Raw genomic sequence first — 14920 nt, forward strand, 5'->3', positions numbered from 1 at the left:
AGAAGCAGGTGTTGGGGGAAATTCAGCTAGTGAAGTTGTTTTAAAGCAGGGCAGTGATGTGATTTGTAAGGTTGGTTACTGACAAATCTTGCAACACTGAATAGGTTTGACTGAGTTTAGCTAAAAGGCTGGATTGCAGATTAGTAAAGATAGGAGAGGGGTATAGTAGAGAAGGAAGGAGGAAAGTCTGACCTTTTGTTTTTGCTTTTCATCAGCTAGATATACTGATTTCAGCAGGACCAGCCTTTGGGCAACTGGTGCCCTAGGCAAAAGGGCTCCACAGCACCCCACCACCACCACCATCCGATCCCCCCATCTTGGTATACCTACATTGTACATATTACTGGAAAAGTGCCCCTGCTAGAGCGGTGCCCTAGGTGGCCGCCTAGTTGACCTATGCCTAAGGCCGGCTATGGTATTGCAGGAATCAGTATAAAAGCACTACTTTCTCACATAAAATGTGATGCAAGTGAGTTTGACCTTGAGAAAAATGGTCAAACTTGCATGCTATCATGTCATAGACTCAGAAAAACAATGTTTTTGCCCATTGTTCATGCCATACAGGTAAGTAGTAATAAATAAGTAGAAGTAAGTAGTAGGTAAGTTCCAATACTAGTAGGAGCAGCAGGCCTAATAAAAAAGCATTTACAATCGTACTTAAGTATGCTTCCAATACATGCAACCCCATACTAATTACAGAAAGAGGCAGTTCTGGGCACATTGTGGGTGCTGCGAAGAGCACTTTTGGCTAACATCAAAGATGGAAGCAATACTAATTTCATGAGCACTATTATACCCTGACTTAGAAATGGGGTCCATTCCCATCATGGTATTAGAAACTCAAAACACTTGGATAAATGAAACCATAAGTAGTGCCAGTAAAAGGCTGAAAACAAGAAGGTACAGTCATTTTCCATCCACTAACCATGATGTCACCTTAGGGATATCACTACAGCACCCAGTATGGGAACCACTATATGTATAATCCGAATGACTAGTTACAGCATCCAGTAGGGGAACCACTATATGTATAATCTGAATGACTCATTACAGCACCCAGTAGGGGAACCACTATCTGTATAATCTGGATGACTCATTACAGCACCCAGTATGGGAACCACTATATGTATAATCTGAATGACTTGTTACAGCACCCAGTACAGGAACCACTGTATGTATAATATGAATGACTCATTACAGCACCCAGTACGGGAACCACTATATGTATAATCTGAATGACTTGTTATAGCATCCAGTAAGGGAACCACTATATGTATAATCTGAATGTCTCATTACAGCACCCAGTAGGGGGAACCACTATATGTATAATCTGAATGACTTGTTACAACACCCAGTATGGGAACCACTATATGTATAATCTGAATGACTCGTTGCAGCACCCAGTATGGAAACCACTATATGTATAATTTGAATGACTCATTACAGCACCCATTATGGGAACCACTATATGTATAATCTGAGTGACTCGTTGCAACACCCAGTATGGGAACCTCTATATGTATAATCTGAATGACTCATTACAGCACCCATTATGGGAACCACTATATGTATAATCTGAATGACTCATTACAGCATCCAGTATGGGAGCCACTATATGTATAATCTGAATGACTTGTTACAACACCCAGTATGGGAGCCACTATATGTATAATCTGAATGACTTGTTGCAGCACCCAGTATGGGAACCACTGTATGTATAATCTGAATGACTCATTATAGCACCCAGTATGGAACCCAATATATGTATAATCTGAATGACTCATTACAGAAACCTGTTGTTTTGTCATAATCACATTTATCTCAACCTCAAAACATTTAAATGCAAAATGGAAATGGTTGAAACCTCGTGTAGTGAAATGCTTATCTGCTTGAAAGATCATTTGGTTGAACATGGTATAATTGTGCATAGTTCTGTAGTAAATAAACAGAAAGAAAAGAAGTATATAAAAAAGTTTCACCTGGCTGATTTTCCATATAGCAGTATATGGAATCCACGTAAGTAGTAGATAGGGTTTTTTTTCCATGCAAAAATCTCTTCTTGAAACTTTCTCCATTGGTTAGAACATTGGTTTTAAGGTACATGTCACTATATGACTTTTTACTAATTGTGATTCTATTAAATGATATTCATATTATTTTTTGTTTCCGTCATTATGAGTCAGTGCTTTTTTGATTCAACTAGATGTGTTTTGTGTCAATGCTTATACACTCCTGGTTGTACATACTATGTGGTAAAAACTTGATTTCTTTTCTACTTGTAGGCATTGAAATAAACTACCTAGCTACAGAGAAGATGGAATGTGCAGTACAATTAACTCTTTGGTATGAATACAATATGGCTTACAGAAGTTTCTTGCAGTTCATTTTATTGTCATGAAGGACTAGACTTATATATTCTGTGCACTAGACTAATTTGAAAGAATTTGAAGTTTTAAGGTTAGTTAACCTGACAACTAATGTGGTGCTGTAGCATTATTTTACTTGTTCCAGACGTGGATCATAGGTTAGTGCTCACAAACACATCCATCATCTTTATTTAACTCTGCCGCAATGTCATTCATAACAACCTCTCCGCACCTGAAAATCCTGCTTCTATTTTCTCTCATACCTATTCTAATTATACCATATCTACTTACATTTTATGAACATCTTAACTGCCTAACACTTTATTACCCTACAAAGCAAACCTCCACTCCAACACTAGCAGTCTCTCAAAGCCATACAAACACACTCTGCACAACAACCTACCTACCAGCAAAATATCATAGATTGACTCACATCAGATACTATAGCCCAAAATCTAGGAAATTCCAGTACCTAACATGTAAACTCCTAAAACTTACACTTAGAATAAAATTCCACTCCTTAATAGATGGAGATATACACCCCCAATCCCGGCCCACATTCTATCAAGACCACATAGCCCCATACCTCAACCCCCATTAACACTCAATTCCTCACCAAACCCCCCAACTCACTTTTGATAGCCCATCTTAACATCAGGAGCATAAATAATAAGGTTGCCCACCTACATGCTCTCATGGATGTACATTCATTTGATATCTTGTGTCTCACTGAAACATGGCTCAAGGCATCTATACAAGACAATGAAGTTCTTCCCCCAGGGTACAGTATCTTGAGACTTGACCAAAAAGCTAAGAAGGGTAGTGGAGTAGCTATACTATACAAATCTGGATTACAGGCAACTTCTGAAGACTCTAAACCCCCGTAACTAATAATGCTGAAATACTATCTCCAAGATTCAACTCAATAAATGTAAATCCATCTATATTATTGTTGTCTATCTTCCCCCAGGGAATAACTCTAACATCCTAGAAGATATCCTCAATTGGCTTTCCACTAACTATTCCCAAGAAACAATAGTACTAGGTTACTTTAATATCAACTGGAAAAGCTGTACTACTGAACAGCCTACTACTCATATTAACCTACATGGTTTTACTCAAACCATTGCCTCCCCCACAAGGACCAACAAACTCAATAACAACGAAAGCACCTTAGACTGGATTCTAATAAATAGACATCACCAAACTTACAAAGTAGGGACCCTCCCTGAAGATATAAGCAACCATTCACTCACCTTCCTAATCAGATATAAGAGTGACATTCCTAGCCCAATCACCTATAGGACAATAAGGAGCAACAAAAATTTTAACCCCGACATCTTCCAAAATGAACTTAAGGCATGTGATGGGTCATCCCACAAACAACTACCTCTGGAGGAAGCAGTAAAATACTTTAATACTAAATTCTTAGGTATTCTAGACTACCATGTGCCAAAACAGACCATTAGAACTAGGATTAAACCTGCCCCTTGGCTCTCAAAAACAACCAAGCAAAAAATGCTCCTCATAAATAAAATCTGGGTCAAGTGGCGTACTACTAAAAGCCCAGAAGATCACTTAAAATTTAGACAGCTAAGAAATGATACAAAAAAAGCCATTCTGTCAGGCAAAAGACACTTTTACACCCAACTCCAACAAACCCAGCAAAACAAACCACAAAAGTTCTGGGCAGGGATTAAAAAATTTTTACACCCAGGTCATTCTGTCACACCCGCCCCATCAGGCTCTGACCATGATAGTCCAAAGCAAATCGCCAATACCTTTAACATGTTCTTTACTGAGACCATTCAGTCTCTTGCCAATCAACTAACTCCTGACAGTTCATCTCTGACTTCCTCTACTGCTAGCTTACCTCCCTCATTTCAGCTTAAACCTGTCCCTACATCCCTTGTCTGTACCCTTATTCATAAACTCAAGCCTACCACCCCTGCAGTTGATCTCTTACCTGCAGAATATCTTCAAAAAGCTGCAAAAGCCATAGCTTACCCCATCTCCATCTTGATTAACAGAACTATCACTGAAGGAACTATCCCATCTATCTGGAAGATCTCACATATTATCCCCCTGCATAAAGGTGGCAACTCCAGTGAATTATCCAACTATAGACCTATTGCTATTTTATCTCCACTGGCAAAAATCATGGAGAAATGCATTCATAGACAACTGTTAAACCACCTAATAGAGAACAACTTATTAGCTAACTGCCAACATGGTTTTAGGCCATTTCATAGCACCACTACTGCCCTCTTATCCTTCTCTGACTGTATTAACAAAAATCGCAATAACAACAATCTATCCTCAGCCGTTTTTATTGATCGCTCTAAAGCCTTCGATATGGTTAACCACCAACTTCTCATAAACATACTCAAAAACCTATCACTAGATGCACTGGCTATACAATGATCTCAATCCTACTTAAACAATAGGCAACAGGTTGTTCTGTGGGAGAACAACTTATCTAGCCATCTCCCCATTGCACTCGGTGTCCCCCAAGGCTCTATATTAGGATCTCTCCTATTTTCCCTTTTTATCAATGACCTACATTTTGCAATACCTCAAGCTACCTGTATACAATATGCAGATGATTCCACATTAATTTGCTCAGCCACCTCTCCATCAGACCTTCAGACCCTCACCCAAAATGTGTTTAACACAGTTGAGAAATGGCTTCTACACTGTTGCCTCATCTTGAACCCCTAAACAACAAAACTCTTACTATTCACTCCCACCCATAGGGCCTCCCCACTTAACTTTACTGTTATATCAAACAACGGTACTATCATATCTCCTGATTCAACTATAAAACTACTAGCGGTACTAATTGATAATAACCTTAACTTTGATACTCACATTAACAGTACTACAAAAACTGTCAATAAAAAAAACTAAGCTCTCTCACGACAAACTCCAAAATCCAAAAAAAAGAACAACTAGCAGTCAAGTAAACCAGTTTATTAAAAAACACTCTAGCCCCTCGACTTATACTAAGCCTTCAAGGAGTAAATTTCAAATGAATGCAGTTCTCATTTTATACCCACATATATTCAATCAAATAGTTAATTAAGCAATTAAACAATAAAATAGCTAAAAATACATCTATCTTAACCATACATTTCCAGCAACAATCTACATTTAAACCTTTTGGAATCAAAGTATCATATTTTAAAATAAAAACAGTATATATAATAACATATTCTTATTTAAGTCAGCATCTTCAAAATATGTTTGTTCTAATAATGTAGCTGTTAAATCGTTAGAATCACACAAATGATGTGCTTTCAAGTGTTGAGCCAAGGGACTTTCTTCTTTACTTATTCTAATGTCCCTTAGATGTTCCAATAGCCTGGTCTTAAACATTCTCTTTGTCTGGCCTATATAAAATTTATTACATCCACATCTTAATGCACAAACTACACTTTCTGTATAGCAACTAACTGATGCAATGGCATCAAACTTCCTGTTATTTATAACAGGAAACGTCTTCCCACTTAACTTTACTGTTACATCAAACAATGGTACTATCATATCTCCTGATTCAACTACAAAACTACTAGGGGTACTAATTAAATAACCTTAACTTTGATACTCACATTAACAGTACTATAAAAACTGCCAATAAAAAAACAAGGCTCCCTCTATAGAATCAAACCCTTTCTGACCCCACTAGCAAGGGCTACTATTGCTCACACCCACTTAATCTCTACCCTCCTCTATGCCTCCCCTATATATACTAACCTGTCTAAAACAACCATAACAAGTTGGCTATCTCCTACAATAATATTGCTAGATTTGCAACAGGTTCCACATTCAGAACCCATCACTGTATTAATTTTGGACATCTAGGATGGCTAGAGTTGCCAAATTTACTACTATTTAACCAATCAACAGTTGTCTACAAAATCCTGTATCAGTCTACCAATACACCAATTCTTTCCAACTTTATCACCCCCTATAACAACCTTAAGACCCTACGCTCATCTAATAAAATATTAATACAAATAGGTAAAACCAACAATATGGCTGGTGAATCTTTGTTCTCTAATACCATGGGTAAAACCTGGAACTCACTCCCCAGTGACCTGACCTCTCTATCCTCGACAATCCTATTTAAAAGCAAACTGAAAATCTACCTTAAATCTCATTGGTTATGTCTGTGTGCAAACCCAGACTAATTTACCTCATTTATCTCAAGACACCTGTCTCTTCATATGTATATACTAGTTGCTTTCTGAAAACCATAAAGAAAATTGGCTTTTATATATTAATCGAATGTCTTTATCAATATCTTCCTATAACTTACCCAATGTTGTAAGTAAAATGATTCTGTAAGCAGAAATGTATTGAAGTGAAAATAATAGCTTATATATGTAATGCACCCACATCTGTAAACACTGTCATGTAAAGAATTGCTTAAATATGTATTCATCTGTGAAAACTGTCATTGTATATATATTTTATTGTGTTTTTGAGGAGCTTTTCTCCCCGTGACTCTGCTGAAAATGGACATATATCCAGCTGGACTAGCCCGGTCAACAAATGTAAAATAAATACAATAAAAATATTTAGTGGGAGCTTCTTGCTTTAGCCCTGTCTGATGCTTATATAGGTTACAACCAGTAGCCTTACCCACCAATCCACCCAGTAAATGTAGTTCCAGGTCCTTTCCAACCACTGGATTGGGTGACATCCAGCCTACTTAATTTATTGGAACTTCTTTTCTTTCTTTCTTTTTTTTGGGGGGGGGGGTACTGTCTGACCTAGTTGTCCTTGTCAGCCGTCAGTTCTCAGCCTCCATGATTGGTCTACCAGCTACTCTCCAACCCCCTGGACTTACTCTTTTTTTATGGCTGGGGAGGTCATGGATCCCAAGGGAGCCCTGGGGCTCAGCTTGTCTGTGCTTCCATCTGGGAGATTTTTTGTGACCTACTTACCCCCCCACCATGGCTTTTGTTTTTACATTCAAGGGCAACTCCCATCTTTGGATCACACCCTCCCTTAGAGACTGTATCAGTGAGTGTCCTCTCACCTGGGATGAGCATGCCCATCCCTTCCCCTGCCACTACATCAGTCACCAGGGTAGGCTAGGCCAGTGTAGGGCTTCTGTGCCACCAGAGTGGCCAATTCATTGCAAGTTCTTATTAGAATTCACCATACTTATTTGTTAATTCCTTATTGTGAGCCATCTGTTCCCCCTCTCACTAAGAACACCCTAACTTAGAGGCAGATTTTTTGCCACCAAGGCTGTCTTCCTTTCTTGTGCCTAAATGATGACCTGCTCCCTGCATGCCTTCCGTTTTTCCCATTTTACTCCTTACTATGCATGCTGCATTTTCTCTTTTGCCCATCCTCATGGCCTGCCAGCCTAGTCCCTAAGACCAGTATCTTCCCTCCTCCTTCTGTTTTGGTTATCTTTGAATGAAATCCTGCAGAAACATCTGAATATGTAAGTTAAATAAATCAAAATTCAAGTTTGTGAGGTTCACTCCATCCAGTTTATACCATATTGGATTACCAACCTCAATTTCATAAATAAATCCCCCCTACCTGGGACTGTTTTTACACTAACTTATTGATGGATTTCCCTGTGTGATTAAAAGCATTTTTTTGCATTATGTTTGACCATGTGATTATAACATTAGTAAACCTTTAAAACCTATGAATCAGAATTTGTACAGATAAGCTCTTTTTTCAGGAGTTTCCCCAAGTCATTCCACCAAAACATATTAAAATGCAGTTGGATTGTCCCATGTCTCTCTGCATGTGATGGATTGCTGATAACAGTTGTATCCACACCATCTCTAGCTCTCCTTTAATTTAATATCAACCAAATATTGGAAAGATCCATTTCAGGTTGTCTTCTTCCTGTTATCACCAGGATTGTACTCCCAATACAGTAATGGAAATAGTTCTGTACTAACTGTATATCTGTAGGCCTTGAGAAATAAAGAAAACAACATGATTAGCATGTGCTGTCTCCTAGTAGCCTGGGCACTAGCCCGTCTAAACCATCTTCAGTGTTCTCGCACCTTGGCCCTTTACTTTTTAATAACCCATACCATTATATGATTTAAAGTATAAGCTGTTGGGATAGCCAATGGTAACAAGGACAAAGTAATAAACTTTAGTCCATGCCAAGGCTTGCTTATATAAAGCTGTTAACAAAGTTGACAAGGGCAAACACTACAAAGGGTTAAGAAACGAATGAAAACATATATTACATTAGATGGTTTCAAACTCAGCGGTGTTTACCATTTATATGTTTATACATTAAGTGTATGTGTTCGGCTGTGACTCTTTGGAATGGCTCACTAATTGTTTTCTATTAAACATGAGTAGGAGATGATGCATAAATGAGTAGGAGGTTAACTGAACAGTAAACTCTTGGTTAACCAGCCCCCGTGGGGATTGGTAGATGCCAGATAACTATAGTTTCCGGTTGCTTGAGAGTTGCTATTAAAAATAGGCCTGACTAATACTGTACCCTATACTATTTGTTTGGTTTGACTTGTGCTTAGGTTGGGGAGAGGCAATTTATTCCTATCGTCCTTTTTAAAACTCTAAAAGTCTAAAACTGTAAGGTATATTTCTGTGGGGGGAAACAGAAGGTGCAACACATGAAAACTGTACTGTATTTTTTTCGATTTTTTTTTTTTCTGGTTGCTTGAGTTCTGGTTAGCTGAGCATTTACTGTATACAGTAATTCTACCTTTGTATGGTTAATGTGTTGATTGATGATTGTTTTACTGTTAAGAGTTGTCCAGCTTATTCATTATCAGCTCTGCAGTGTGCTATAAATCAGGACAGAAACTGATAGATGGTGTTAGTGTTATCTGCAAAGACAGAACTGGGTGTGGGTTAAAGTCATAAGGAAATTATTTTAAAAAGTGAATGAATAACAGAAACTATATCTAAGCCATGACTACTGTTTGTCTAACAAGTAAACAATGGAACTTCCTGTGTATGTGTTAGTGGGAGGAACATACCTGTCAACTTCTTTGCTCAAGTATTCGGGCAAAAATGGTGGTGGACAAAGATTCAAAATCAATGATAATTTTAAATATCAGTCTAACTTAAAAAGTTAATAAAACAATAGGTTTTGCATAAATATATATGTTTAGAACAATACCAATATGGAATACTAATGCCTTATCTGAGCATTTGCTTAGTGATTTGCCTAAAAACCAAAAATGTTATGAGGGCCAGGACCACAATATGAGGCAAAATCAGGGACATACTGCAAACGTCTGGACAATCGCTTGGAAAGGTCAGAAAAAACAATGGGCTTGAGTTGTATCTTGCCTTCACAAACAATGGTGCCTAGATACAAATAAGAAATAATTGGCTAAATAGTTAGTGTTTTTCTAAGGAGATCCAGTATGTGTCAGCCTTAGATGAAATGGTAGGTAAGACCTCCCTTTTTGCCAGGGATGGCTGTCAAAAATTACTCAAGAAGCTTTAACAGCAACCGAAACATAGCTTTGTAACTCAGAACTCATGCTCAGCACTTAAAAAAAAACAAAAAAACAAGCTACTAATTTTTGTCTCCCCAAATCCCTTTTCCACAAAAAAAAAAAAAACAAAATTGAAGGTCCTCTCTCTTGATAATACAACCATTAAAGTCACTTCTTAAAGCAAATTATTAGGGATGACACTGGATGATGATCTTAAATTCAACCTGCATATACAAAATTGCATAAGAAAAACTCATCAAAAACTAGGGATGATTTGTAGAGCCCAAAACTTGTCACTACCTATCTCCTCCTGACATTTCTTATGATGCTCCATCCTTACTAACCTTCAGGCATCACAAAAATCAAAACTTGAACAATGCTATAACAAAGTTGCTGCAATTACCCCTTTCAGAATTCACGCTGTATACCACTAAAAAGCTTACATTTATTAGAAGTACCCCATCACCTAACATATACGTAGCTTCTTACCACCTATGAAATTATGCAGCATTTGTCTGCTTGTCCAGCATTAAATAACATTCTACACAACTATGTTCCCAGTCAGTCATTACGATCCAGTGACTGAAAACTCCTGTCTGCCCACAAACCTATCGGATCTGCTGGGTATTGTCTGTGCTCGCCCCATGTTGCTAAGGCCTGGCACTCCTTACCTGTATCCATCTGGTCAGCACTCTCCTTCCCATCCTTCAAAACTATTCTGAAAGACTTCTTAGCCAAAACCTGGCTCTGTTCTTGCTCAGCACCAGGATAAACTATATCCATAAATATGAACAAATACCTGTTCATACCTTACACCTCCTTACTCTCCCTTCTTCACTCACTTCATTTTTTCTATCAATTGCTCTCCCCTGGCTTTCTCTTTAAATATACCATAAGCCTGCCTTTCTCTCACATTGTATTAAAATTCCTGTTTGTATCATATTAACTTACATTTAATTTCTCTATAAAATGGGTAATATTTCTCTAACTTAAATCATTGCCATATAATATCTGTTCTTAACTGATGTTTTCATATTATGTCTAATTTGGTATATATATATATATATTTTTTTTTTTTTTTTTTTTTTTTTTTGTATTTTGGGCTCCTACCCAGTCGGACTTTCCTGGTAATCAATTAAATGTCAGTAAACAAATATATATATATATATATATATATATATATATATATATATATATATATGGGTCTACTACTAATGCCCGAAACGACGATTCCCCGACGGAAAACTCACCGACGCCAGATGACCGACAGGTAAGTGTACCGACAGGGTGATTTGCCGACAGCGGAAAGACCGACAAGGGAATGTGCGATCGCGACGCAGTAAGTGTGCGATGGTGACGGAGTTAGGAGCGGTCAGGTAAGTGCTCGAGATTGTGGGATGTCGGGTTAGGCTGTGGGAAAGGTGAGTGTGTGTTCGTGTCGGAGGTATGGTTCGGGTAAGGTAAGTGTGTGCTAGTGAGGGACTGTAGTTTAGGGACGGGTTAAGTGAGTTAGGGTTAGGGTGCAGGTAGGTGATGTGTGCGTTAGTGTCGGAGCTTGGGCTAGGGGTGGGTTAAGTGAGTTAGGGTTAGGGTGCAGGTAGGTGATGTGTGCGTTAGTGTCGGAGCTTGGGCTAGGGGTGGGTTAAGTGAGTTAGGGTTAGGGTGCAGGTAGGTGAAGTGTGCGTTAGTGTCGGAGCTTGGGCTAAGGGTGGGTTAAGTGAGTTAGGGTTAGGGTGCAGGTAGGTGAAGTGTGCGATAGTGTCGGACCTTAGGGTTAGGGTTTGGGTCAGGGCTAGTGTGTATGCTATGTAGTGTCGCGTGTTGTTTACGTTCCGTGTGTCGGTGTAATGGTGTTCGGTGTAATGGTGTTCGGTGTTTTGCGTTGTCGGGTTTGTGTGATGTCGGTCATCTGGCGTCGGGGAGTTTTCCGTCGGGGAATCGTCGTGTCGGTAATTAGTAGTAGACCCATATATATATATATATATATATATATATATATATATAGCTCAGGTCTTTGCGGTCAAAATAGTGCATTTTTCAGGCAGAGTTCCCCTATTTTGTATCCCTATATAACAAGCTCAGAGTCAAATTTGTTCATTATGATGGCACTACTCAATGTTAGGAGTTTAAATACAATGAAGCCAGAACTTTAAACACCAACATTTTAGACTCATTCCTTGATACTAAAATAAGATAATTGGTTTTAACAAATGGCTAAATAGTTAGTGTCAGTCGTAAAGGTATCCAGTATGTGTCAGCCTAAGATGAAATGGTAGATAAGGTTCCTTTTTTGCCAGGGATGGTTGTCATACCAAAGGCTTCCACAAACTGGCTAAGGCCTTTGCTTCTCAAATAGTGCCTTTTTTAGGCTGAGCCACCTTCTGGTCATTCCTAAATAACAAACTTGGACAACATGATGGCACAGCTCAGTCTTAGGTGTAAAAGTAGAATGATACCAGAACTTTAGGCACGTCTGCAACTCAAATACATTTATATTTGTGTAATTACTCAGACATGGTTTTAGTACAATAACAGTACTCCTTCTCTACAAGGGTTTAGCACTTGTCATGCCTGCTAGTCAATGGGAAATTGCTAGAAAGTATCTGTATATGTCAGAAAAGGGATAATTTTATCTCAAATTACCCATGATCCTAACTTGGACCTCCTGGAGATCCAAATCATTAGCAAATACAACTATTACTTCATTGTTAGCTACATATGCCCCATGTTCATGCAATTACCATAATACCATTGAGGGGTTAAATATCAAAGTAGACACCTTCTTGCTAGGGGATTTCAATTACACAAGCTTTAATTTGCATACTTGCAGCACGGAAAACGGACATAGTCAGCATTTCTTTAACTTTATTAATAACAATACATTGGAATAAATTGTAAAACTACCCACTAGTGGACCTAGCCTCCATGACTTTCTCCTTACCAACCTACTCCACCTGTATCCCACCCTTCATCTCCTTATACTTGGTTAAATCTGACCCCAAATCTGTAATCTTCTGTATCATGCCTAGCAGTATCAGCAAATGTGACTGTCTTTGGAGTTTTTCCAGAGAAAACCTAATTCAGCTTGTAGAAAGTGTATGCAAACTTCTCAAGAATCTCCTAAAAATAGACTGAACTCTGAGGGCTGCTGCATTAATCTCTAATTTTTTACCAGCACCTAAACAGCTACATAAAAAAGTTGAAACCCATTTGTCATAACATAACGATAAACTCAGGAACTCCCAACTTAATGAACCATACAACAAATGAAGCAACATAAGGAAAAGTTGTAAGGAATCCCCTTCCCCCTACCTGAAGACAATACTAATATACGCAAGCAAGGAACTTACGATCATGATTAGAAAAAGTAAAGCAGGTTAGGAATTTAAAGTCACTACGGATGCCAAGGACACTACAGAACTTTCTTCAGTTATATCAGGAAATTAAGAGATAGTGTCCAACAATGCACTGACCATCCATAATAGTATCATGTATTCCATTCCCAAGGATATAGACAGTATAGTAGCTGGACTGACCATCCATAATAGTATCATGTATTCCATTCCCAAGGATATAGCCAGTGTAGTAGCTGGACTGACCATCCATAATAGTATCATGTATTCCATTCCCAAGGATACAGCCAGCATAGTAGCTGCACTGACCATCCATAATAGTATTGTGTATTCCATTCCCAAGGATACAGCCAGTGTAGCAGCTGCACTGACCATCCATAATAGTGCCATGTATTCCATTCCCAAGGATACAGCCAGTGTAGCAGCTGCACTGACCATCCATAATAGTGTCATGTATTCCATTCCCAAGGATGCAGCCAGTGTAGTAGCTGCACTGAGTATCCATAATAGTATCAAGTATTCCATTCCCAATGATACAGCCAGCATAGTAGCTGCACTGACCATCCATAATAGTATCATGTATTCCATTCCCAAGGATATAGCCAGTGTAGTAGCTGCACTGACCATCCATAATAGTATCAAGTATTACATTCCCAAGGATATAGCCAGTGTAGTAGCTGCACTGAGTATCCATAATAGTATCATGTATTCCATTCCCAAGGATACAGCCAGTGTAGTAGCTGCACTGAGCATCCATAATAGTATCAAGTATTACATTCCCAAGGATATAGCCAGTGTAGTAGCTGCACTGACCATCCATAATAGTATCAAGTATTCCATTCCCAAGGATATAGCCAGTGTAGTAGCTGCACTGAGCATCCATAATAGTATCATGTATTCCATTCCCAAGGATACAGCCAGTGTAGTAGCTGCACTGAGTATCCGTAATAGTATCAAGTATTACATTCCCAAGGATACAGCCAGTGTAGTAGCTGACAAATTTAATGCTAACAGTGCCCCACTTACATTGCTGCCTGCACTGTCCCTGACAATTTAGTTTCCCCCTGAAGTCACTATGAAACAAGTCTTATAATCCCCATCAAAGCTTAAAAGTAATATTTCTGTAGGACCAGATACCATACCAGGCTGCATTATCAACAGTGACAGTTATGTATTATCTGAGCCTCTGGTTAAACTGTTCAGTCTGAGCGTCTCCATAGAGTTTGTCCCTGGTGCCTGAAGAACAGCCTCACTGGCCTTGTATTGAAAGCCACGGCACTATCATAGCAAAACGTAACTTATGTAGACATAAGTAACACAAGTGATCTAGACAAAGTGAGCTTGAGTTTGTGAGGGTCAGAGCCTGTCTCTTGAATCCGATAAGCTTTTTAAAGAGATTACAGAGACATTCACTCCAGGCACTCTGCTTATTTTTTCAGCTGGCCAAGCCCTTTAACTCTGTCTCCAATGCTGGTATTATTGAATATTAGACAGACATAATATCGACTACCACCGATATCTCATGGATTGCAAATTGGACATCCAACCGATCCCTATTTGTGAAAGTTGATGGCATCCTTTCTGCACTTAAAATTGTAACTAGTGAGGTACTACAGGGATCAGTGCTGGGCCCTCACCTGTGTGGCATTTATTTTGCAGACATCCAAGCCAATATCCCAGAAATGCGGTCAGCAAGTTTGCTAATGACTGTAAGATAGGCACACTGCTA

The 14920-nt window shown here is 38.7% G+C and overlaps 1 protein-coding gene across 5 annotated transcripts in view; it reads left to right on the forward strand.

Annotated features, from left to right (window-relative positions):
* LOC122793115 (beta-1,3-galactosyl-O-glycosyl-glycoprotein beta-1,6-N-acetylglucosaminyltransferase-like) overlaps positions 1-14920 on the forward strand; it is a 336002-nt gene that overhangs the window by 299421 nt on the left and 21661 nt on the right. For 3 of the 5 annotated variants that reach the window (XM_044060858.1, XM_044060856.1, XM_044060857.1), the window contains exon 2: positions 2283-2343. The exons of the other annotated variants lie outside the window; for them this stretch is intronic. The gene's annotated coding sequence lies outside the window, so the exon portion shown is untranslated. The remainder of the gene's footprint in view (positions 1-2282; positions 2344-14920) is intronic. 5 annotated transcript variants of the gene reach the window in all.

This window comes from Protopterus annectens, chromosome 2.part0 (genome assembly GCF_019279795.1).
Source record: "Protopterus annectens isolate FY-2018-M chromosome 2.part0, PAN1.0, whole genome shotgun sequence".
Lineage (NCBI taxonomy): Eukaryota > Metazoa > Chordata > Ceratodontiformes > Protopteridae > Protopterus > Protopterus annectens.